The sequence below is a fragment of the Mustelus asterias genome, unplaced genomic scaffold, assembly GCF_964213995.1.
Source record: "Mustelus asterias unplaced genomic scaffold, sMusAst1.hap1.1 HAP1_SCAFFOLD_92, whole genome shotgun sequence".
NCBI lineage: Eukaryota > Metazoa > Chordata > Chondrichthyes > Carcharhiniformes > Triakidae > Mustelus > Mustelus asterias.
In genome coordinates, this window is record NW_027590141.1 from 1,025,896 (window position 1) to 1,036,227 (window position 10,332).

Below are 10,332 nucleotides of genomic sequence, written 5' to 3' on the forward strand. Positions count from 1 at the left end.
CATCCCAGGACTCTAGGGGGCAATTTTTTTAACCTGGCCAATCAACCTAACCCGCACATCTTTGGACTGTGGGAGGAAACCGGAGCACCCGGAGGAAACCCACGCAGACACGAGGAGAATGTGCAAACTCCACACAGACAGTGACCCGAGCCGGGAATCGAACCCGGGACCCTGGAGCTGTGAAGCAGCAGTGCTAACCACTGTGCTACCGTGCCGCCCCTTTTATTATGGGGACCAGCCAGGACAGCTGGTGGGATTTGAATACAATACGAAAAATCTGGAATTGAGAACCATTGATGACCATGAAAGCATTTTCGATTGTTGAAGGAACCCATATGATTCACCAATGTATTTTTGGAAGGAAATCTGCCCTTCTGACCTGGCCTAGCCTGCATGTGACTACAGAGCCACAGCAATATGGTTGCATCTCAACTCGGGTTGGGCAGTGAATGATGGCCAGCGACGGCAATGTTTCAGGAATGAACAAATGAAAAAGCCCGAATGTGCAAGTTTGAGAGAAACTTTCTGAACTGTCAGAGGTGGAAACGGTAACCAGTTCGAGATATTCTGTCGGGTTTGAGTGTGTACAGAAATGGGGAAGGGAAAATGCAACTCTGTGTAAGATACTGTATTCAGCAATTTCCTCTCACTCAGGTTAGAAATAAGTATAAATGTTTCCACCCGTTTTGGAACTGGGAACCTTTCATGTTTCAGATGAATGTGATAATCACTACACTACAAAAACGATGCTCGACAACTGACTGGAATTCGAACCGCGCTGTCTGACTGTACTTCAGAGTCATGTATTCTCTGTTTCTGAAGTGTGGTGTTTAATAAATTCACCTAACACGTTAATGGTTCCCTGTGTGAAATAGGACAACAACAGTGTTCAAATTTCCTCATCTCTCAGTGTGAGGAAAAGTTACTTAATTTCCGTTTGTTATTAAATATTGACAGAAAACATTATCTCTCAGCCTAACTGCAGTTGCATTTCCAAGTGTTAAATAATATTCTGCAAAATGCTCAGTTAAAGTAAAGTTTATTTATTAGCTACAAGTAAGGCTTACACTGCAATGAAGACACTGTGAAATTCCTTAGTCGCGAACCTCCGGCGCCTGTTGGGGTCAATGCACATAACCAGCACGTCTTTCAGGCTGTGAGAAGAAACCCACGCAGACACGGGGCGAACGTACAAGCGCCACACAGACAATAACTAAAGCTGGGAATTGAACCTGGGTCTTTAGCGCTGTGAGATAGCAGTGCTGACCACTGTACCACCGTGCCGCCCGAGACATGGCAAAAGAGAAAAAAGGCGCAAATGTCATTTTATGATTCTAATGTGAGATGAATTTCTCTGCCGCATCAAAAAAGGGTATTGAGCCGAATTGTACTTCCACAAATCAGGTTGTGAAGTTAAATCAGACTGCACGGTTTGACCTTCTAGACCAGCCGCTTTTGTCCTCAGCGGATTTTCTGTATTGAAGGTGTTATCAGATTCTATTCATAGAAACATAGAAACCCTACAGTGCAGAAGGAGGCCATTCGGCCGATCGAGTCTGCACCGACCACAATCCCACCCAGGCCCTACCCCCACATATTTTACCCGCTAATCCCCCCTCTAACCTACGCATCCCAGGACTCTAAGGGACAATTTTTAACCTGGCCAATCAACCTAACCCGCACATCTTTGCACATATTTGCGCAGGTCCCAGGCAATAAACGGGGCAGAAACGTTATCAAAACTCACTGCTCTGAAGTTTCCGAATTCCAGTTTATGGTTAAATGTGAACTGAAAAGGGGATCAATCAAAATATTGACAAACATTGGTCTTCACCATTTCTTAGAAAACTTATGCAGCTAAATCGCCAGTGCTTTTTGCCGGCAGGGGTGTTTGGAGAGTGGGGGAGACTGAAATATTGCAGCTTTTCCCTGTCTCATTAACTGTGTAACTGAGTAAGAGAGAATAATTTATGGGTTGGTGAGAATGGAATAATTGAACGGATTTCTAATGGGTTAGCTGCAGATACAAGTTAAGTCCAATAGTCAGAGACCCCCCATTGCAGACACATCCATGTCATCGGGAACCGGCTCTCCAACAACCGGCGCCGTCTCCATTCAAGCCTTTCGGTGTCTTGTCTGAAACCAAATATTCTGACTGTTCCGAAATTGATATTCGGTTTGAATTGCTGATGTGCAGTAACGAGAATCCTTTCAATGTCTCTGATCAGTTAATTTTACTGAAAACATCAGAGTCAACGTTCCAGCCTCTTAAAGAATGGAAGGTTGCCTTGATTGTCTCTGCTCAGTCAGTCAACCCTTCAATCTCCTCTGATTCCAGTTCCCAAACAGTTTCTAAAGATTCGCAAAGCTGGGGCAGTGTTTTCTGGTTTGCTTCCTGCTCCATTTTCCCCATCTGCCAACTGACAATATTTTCCAAAATCTCCGCTCAATCCTCCGCCTTTCCAGGGATGAGGAAATTCAGTTTTGTGGTGAGGTTATAGAGACCGGGCTTGTACTCTTGAGAGCAAAGTTAGTTCAGCAGAGATTTCACGGAGCTGCGGGGAGAATTGGATGATTTGGAGAACTCCTCCAAGGAAACATAGATACGCCGGATGACCAATTTGCCTTTCAAAGATTCTATGGTTCTCCTTGCTTCATGTCGCAGTCGCTTTATTTATTGTTAGACACCCTGAAAAGTGAGTAGGCGCAGGATGATAAGAGACTTCTGTAGTTTCAACTGGTTCTATTTCCGCCCAACAGTTCCGAGTGCCGCTGAGAGTCACCGCACGCTTCACTCAATATTGAATCTGCGGTACCCCGCCCACAGCTTCCGTTTGCTGCTCTCACTCTGACCCGATTGTGTGATTGGACAGATTGCTGAAGTTGCGCCATTCCTCTCATTGAGGTTGGATGAGCAGTGCAATGGGACGGGGATCTGTGTTTCTGTCTCTGACGGAGGATTCCTCTCACTGCTGAGTTACAGACTGAGGAGGATCATGGAAAACTGTCTCGCTCAGATCCTCATCATTATTTCAGTCCTCAGAAAGTTTTTTTCCTTCCCAGTAAAACTACATGCTCCTCCTGACTGCTGCAACCCAGATGTTATTGTTGCTAAAGCAACAGTGATGGTGGAGATGATAATTGTATCGCTCAACATGAGGCTGACTCTGATTCTCATTATTGTTGTTATTTCTTTTAGAATGGAGCCACCAAGACAAAGTGGAACAACTGGGTCCTGAAATATCTGTTAAGGAGGAAAGTAACGTGACACTAACCTGCACCTTGGAAACTAGCCATTCTAATCCTTATGTGTACTGTTATAGTCAGTGGAGGGGGCGTGGGGGGGGGGGGGGGGCGGGGGTGATGGTATAGGGACACAATGAAGTCCTTTTATTTACGACGCGAAACAGATAGTATTTTTATTTAGTTTAATGTTTCTTTGCGTTCATACAGGGCATTGTGTATTTTTGAGCACGCACCACTATTAGACATGTTTCAGATGGTGATTAACTATGTTAGTCTGCACCTATTAAACCAACTAAATTCTGTTGTAAACTGCAGCAGATGCTAATATGTGCACGGTGTCAAAGTGGGAACGTTTCTTTCCTGACATTGCGTCATAAAATTCAGCATTTCTGATTTTGGGGAAAGCATTTGAGGCCGAGGTCATTGCACTCAACAGCAAATTTCAAAGCTATCTATGTAGAAAACAACTCGCATTCAATTTCACAGGAGTCCTAAAATCTACAGGTTGCATCACAGTAACAATAATACAAATCAGGAAAGATTTGGCAGAAACATATTTTGAACATATAATGAATACATTGAATCTCCAGAAAGAAAGCCATTTACCACTCAGCACCAACAGAGCATCACGTATTCATGACCACTGCAGCTAATCAATCAAGAAGTCGCATGGCACTGGGGAATGGGTACTTTCATTATTCTCATCATAAGTCACCAATTCAGAAATCTGCAAACATCCTTATAATTTGCCTTACTTGTTAGGAGACCACTATGTTTGTTTTGGACTCTGTTACATTGATCAAATTGCATTGTAAATGATGACCACTCTCTGCATAACCAACTGTGCCCTGACCTGTGCCCCAAATTTAAACTTATTTAAATGAACCAGTGGCCTGATGCTCTACAATCGCAGTTCAATCGAGTAGATGTTTCAGGATAAACCTTTCCCATATCAGATTGTACTTTATATTGTTGACTTCATATATTCCTTGAATCCCTGTGCCCTCTAGTTTTAGACTCCCCTACCTTTGGGAAAAAATATTGACTATCTCGATGAACCATGCCCCTCATTATTTTATAGACCTCTATAAGATCACCCCTCAGCCTTCTACGTTCCAGAGAAAAATGTCCCAGTCTATCCAGCCTCTCCTTATAGCTCAAACCATCAAGTCTCGGTAGCATCCTAGTAAATCTTTCCTGCACTCTTTCTAGTTTAATAATATATTTCTATAATAGGGTGAACAGAACTGTACACAGTATTCCAAGTGTAGCCTTACCAATGTCTTGTACAACTTCAACAAGACGTTCCAACCCCTGTATTCAATGTTCTGAGCAATGAAACCACGCACGCTGAATGTCTTCTTCACCACTCTGTCCACCTGTGGCTCCACTTTCAAGGAGCTATGAACCTGTACCTCTAGATCCCTTTGCTCTGTAACTCTTCTCAATGACCTACCATTAACTGAGTAAGTCCTGCCCTGGTTCAATCTACCAAAATGCATAACCTCGCATTTATCTAAAGTAAACTCCATCTGCCATTCGTGAGCCCACTGGCCCAATTTATCAAGATCCCGTTGCAATCCGAGATAACCTTCTTCACTGTCCACTGTGCCACCAATCTTCGTGTCATCTGCAAACTTCCTAAACATGCCTCCTTTTTTCTCACCTAAATAATTAATATAAATGACAAATAACAGTGGACCCAGCACTGATCCCTGAGGCACAACGCTGGTCACAGGCCTCCAGTTTAAAAAACAACCCTCTACAACCGCCCTGTGGCTTCTGTCATCAAGCCAATTTTGTATCCATTTTTAGCTACCTCCTACAGAGCGACATTAGCTACATAGAAGCGACTTTTAAAAACATATGCTTTATTTTCATAACTATCAGTATCTTTCCGCACTATAAACACGGGCTGTGTGTCTGGATGTTGTCGGTACCAGTACAGCCTATAGTCGCTCTCTGCTCCTTGAAAGTGGAGTCACAGGTGGACAGAGTGGTGAAGAAGACATTCAGCGTGCTTGGTTTCATTGCTACACGTTAAAAACACGATCTCGCCTTCTCTCTTAACATCTGATGTGAGCGGCTGGGTGACAGAATCTCCATGTCTCAAATATGGAAATAACAACACAGAAAATGGTCAGAAGGGCGTATGATTAATTTGTGGTCTGGAACCAAGCTTGGGAAACGTGTGAAACAGTGCAATGTTTTTTGCACGTAATTACCTGTCAGGAATGATCCCCACAGCAGCTGCATTGCCGCTGTCGCTCTGTAAAAGGGGAGCTGCGTGTTTGATTTTATCCGGTCTAATCCCAGCCTTCAATAATCAGCTTCCTTTTTCGTATGTTCTCAGCTCCCTCCCTTCTGTCTCCAGTGGTGCTGTGTGACACCCAGGTGGTGAGATAACAGACAGTAACCAGACGCACCGTGAGCTGGATTAACATAATCATCCTTACAGAGAGAACTTACACATTTAGCGATTGACTTGGGGAAGAATGTAGAAAAATGGGGTACAGGAACATGGGAACAGCAGTAGGCCATTCTGTCCTTCGATTCTGCTTCGTCATTCAGTTAGATCAGGGCTGACCAGCCTGAACGCCACTTTCCCGCGCTATCTGCATAGCGCTTAATGCCATTCGGCTTCCAAAAGCTGTTGATTTTTTTGAACATGCTCAATAATTGACATTCCACAAAAAACCCTTATTTTCTTACTGTGACCCGGAAGCTAATGGAGGCTAAATAGTTCTGTCCTTGTTTTTTTTTTCTCAATACGTCCATTAGCCTTATTATCAGGACAGTTTTAACAGTGATTCCAGTGAATTTTTTCTGTGTGTGGGACATGGATACCACTAGTTGTCCATCGGTAGTTGAGATCAACCACATTGTTTTGGCTTTGGAGTCACGTGTAGGCCAGACCAGGTAAGGACGGCAGATTTCATTCCCCAAAGTACATGAGTGAACAAAGTGGGTTTTTCCGACAATCGACAATGGCTTCATGGTCGTCAGTAGATTCTTAGTTGTCGATATTGTTTTCATTGAATCGGGTCCGCGCAACATTCGCTGAGTTTCTGGATTAATAGTCTCAGGATAATACCCCCTCGGCCATCGCCTCTCCTGTTGTGAGTATCAGCAATACCGAAAATGTATAGAAGCACCACAGAGTGAATCATGCTCTATTTATAGCCCAATATTATTACCATTCTCTGCTCCGTTCATCTTGTCACTCTGGGGCAATGTTTTTTTTTTCATACCAGGCTCCCTCTGGTTTCTGTCATTGCGTCTCTCAGCCCACAGTAATACACCGCGCTGTCCGACAGCCACAGCTCACACATGCTGAAGTTCCCCTCGCTTTTCGACCTCTCGATATATGCAGAAAATAGTGTTCCCACGCCCTTTGCACTGGAAATATCTCCATAATAAGAGATATAGATCAAGAAGATGGGGGCTTTCTCCGTTCTTTTTGCTGGGAACCTTCTCCCGGTCCTGGCGATACAATTGAATGTAATATGCACCAGCTGCTATGCAGTTAACCTATTGGTCACCGGGGCATTGAGTTTAAAAAATGGCGAGTCATATTGCAGCTTTATAGCACGTTAGTTAGGCCGTACTTGGAATATAATTTTCAATTTTGGTCGCCACACTACCAGAACGATGTTGAGGCTTTGGAGAGGGTGCAGAAAAGATTTACCAGGATGTTGCCTGGCATGGAGAGCATCAGAATCATAGAAACCCTGCAGTACAGAAGGAGGCCATTCGGCCCATCGAGTCTGCACTGACCACAATCCCACCCAGACCCTACCCCCACATGTACACGTTAATCCCTCAAACCTACGCATCTCAGAACTCTAAGGGGCAATTTTAGCATGACTAATAAACCTAACCCGCACATTTTTGGACTGTGGGAGGAAATCCGAGCACCTGGAGGAAACCCACGCTGACACGAGGAGAATGTGCTTACGCCACAGACCGTGACCAAAGCCGGGAATCAAACCCAGGTCCCTGGAGCTGTGAAGAAGCACTGCTAACCACTGTGCTACCATGCCGCCCATTAGCTAAGAAGAGAGGTTGGAGAAACTTGGTTTGTTGTCACTTGAACGACGGAGGTTGAGGGACGACCTGATACAAGTCTACAAGATTCTGAGGGGCATGGCTAGAGTGGATAGTCAGAAGGTTTTTCCCAGGGTGGAAGAGTCAATTACTAAGGGGCATAGGTTTAAGGTGCGAGGGGCATGGTTTAAAGGAGATTAATGAGGTAAGTGTTTTACACCGAGTGTGATGGGTGCCTGGAACACGCTGCCGGGGGAGGTAGTGGAAAGAGATACGATAGTGACATTTAAGGTGCGTCCGGACAAATATATGAGTAAGATGGGAATAGAGGGATATGGTCCCCGGAAGGATAGCGGGTTTTAGTTCAGTCGGGCAACATGATCGGTGCAGGCTTGGAGGGCCTAAGAGCCTGTAACTTTCTTTGTTCTTTGTTCTTTGAGTCCCATTCAAACTTCATCGCTGTAACCGGCTCCTTTGATATTGAGTCTCCAGTAGTGACACCGGCAGAAATGTAGAAATATTGAAAGTTAAGGTGTTATTATCATTCTATTGTAACTCATAACATCAGAACACGGATCACATTATCATCTACAGCAAAGCGGACCTAAATTACTGTCGACATCGCTTGCAAGAAGAAGTTTATGTCCCTTGTAGCCTTACCAGGCAAAAGAGCTGAAACAGTGAGAAACGAATACAAAATGATACCCAACATGTTTGCAGCGAGTTTATTGCGGAATTAAACAGAATGGGTTCAATCTGTAATTGTTTGGGTGAAGATATTTACATGTATTTCCGGTCTCTCCAGCGATTGGTTAATTCCCAAACGAATCAACTGGTGACGTCCAATCATGTCCCTGATTCTCCAATTCATCCAATCAGCTCACAGACCCTTTGTTCTCCAGTTTATTACGTCAGAGCAGGGCCAGTGAATTAATGAAGTTGTTTTCCCCACAGCGGGACCGAAACGAGGATTCACCGCAATGTTGGCCCTTGAGCCAAGACAGCTTCTGAGGTGGTGACAATGAGGTAAATGGTTAATGTTGTCCTTGTAACAATGTCGGGAGTTCCCATTCAACAGTCTGAATATTTTGCATATCCTTTTTCACGTTATATGAAATTGAAAATATCTACAACGAAGAACGAATGTTCCAAAATACCCTTTTTGATTTTGATGCCCTTGCATTTAATATCAGCGGGGTTCTTGTCAAACATTTTGGAGGGCCGAAGGGCCTGTTTCCTGTGCTGTACTGTTCTCAACAGCGGGTGGGGGCGGTGGCCGGGGAAGGGGTGTGCTTCCACTGGTTGATCTTCAGATTCAATGTCACCGAGGAGATCCATCTACCTGCCTAAACAATGTTCCTGGAGACCCATCTTCTTTCTCAGGAAGTCCATGTCCACCTCAGAATTTCTATTACCTAAATTGACCGCATCCAACACTCTCGGAGGCAATGAGTTCCAGGTCCTGAGCACTCGCTGTGGAAAAAATGTTGCTTCCAAATCTTCTTCGCCCCCGCCTTGCCCAATATCTTAAAATTTGCCCCTCCCCCTCTAAACTTGCCCTAATCTAGTCCACCTCGATTAAATCGCTCCTCAATCTCCTTCGCTCCAATGGACAACAATCCCAGCATCACAAACCAGAAACTTCTGGCTAATTTGAACTTTTCAAAACTAAACTTACTCCAAAGAAATTCCTCCATCTGATTTAACTGAAATTTGTCAACTTTTAAAAAACATTTCTGTGTATTTTGCTTCTTAAAATTAAACATGTTTAATCAGGGTTCATCAACTTTTTAGAAAATGTTTTCACCATTTTGAAAAATGTAATGTTTCCTCATATTTTTCGAGAAATTTCCAACTTTTTAAAGAGTAGCTTAAACTTGCTAACATATTTTCCCCGAATACTTTAACGAGAATTCGTCATTTAAATAAACTATTTTTTTAAAAAAAACTTAATTGAAGTTTATCAGTATTTTTTTTCTTAAAATAGTCAACACTTTTTTGAACAATCATTAGCTAAGATAAATTTCATCATAGAAGCTGACTGCATTTGGTCAACATTTCTCTGAATTGGTCCAAAATTTGTCAACACACATTTTTCACCCACACGAACATGGAGTTTGTGAACTACTGTTAAATTATCACACAGAGCCAGCCAGGAGTCGAACCTGGAATTTTCTGATCCGTAGTCAGACGCGTTATCCATTGCGCCACTGGCCCATGGCAAAGCAGCGTGCAGCAATGTTTATATATCGGTCCGAGGCTTCAAAATCGGCAGAAACATGGTCAAAACATATTCGTTTTTGTGAGGAAATATTACATAATTAAAATTTTCTCTACTCACTTACAGTAATTCTACTTTGCCTTGAATTGAGTTAATCTGCTGTGTTGGAATTCGAACCCTGGTTCCCAAAGCTTCAGCCTGCTTCTCTGCTTTATCAATCCAGCGTCAACAACATGACTCGAAACCGTACCCCTCCCGCTAGTGAATCCACGATTGAATATTACCTGAATGTAGTATCTTACAATCATATGGCATTGGCCCTTACTTGAGCCTCAAAATACATTCAGGAAAAGACAAAAGTGCGGAAAATTCACGACAAACTGAGCAGGAAAGAAGACACACCTATTCTGACTCAGCACGCATGTTATCAGTTTATTCAGTGGCTAAAAGAGCAGGGCAGAGGATGGGAATCCTGTGGGAGTAACTCACCTCCCGACTCCCACAAAACAGTCCACGATCGACGTGGCACAAGTCAGGAGTGCGATAGAATATTCTCCACTTGTCTGCATGGTGCAGGAATCCACCAAAGGCACTTTAGACAGCATCTCCCAAACCCAAGACCGCTTCCACCTGGCAGCTCCCCTGCCAACCGCCCCCCCCCCCCCGCCCCCTCTCCCCCCTCCCCCCTCCAACGCCACACAGCCAACACCACCCTCAATTCCCTCAGCATTCTGATTTGGAAATATATCGCCGTTCCTTCACTGTCATTGGGACAAATTCGTGGACTTCCCTCCCTAACAGCACTGTAAGTGTTCCTG

The 10,332-nt window shown here is 43.9% G+C and overlaps 1 non-coding gene across 1 annotated transcript; it reads right to left on the minus strand.

Annotated features, from left to right (window-relative positions):
- Positions 1-9,437: 9,437 nt before the first annotated feature.
- trnar-acg (transfer RNA arginine (anticodon ACG)) lies at positions 9,438-9,510 on the minus strand. The gene has a single exon. It is a non-coding gene; the product is annotated as a tRNA-Arg (tRNA).
- Between the last annotated feature and the right edge of the window lie 822 nt (positions 9,511-10,332).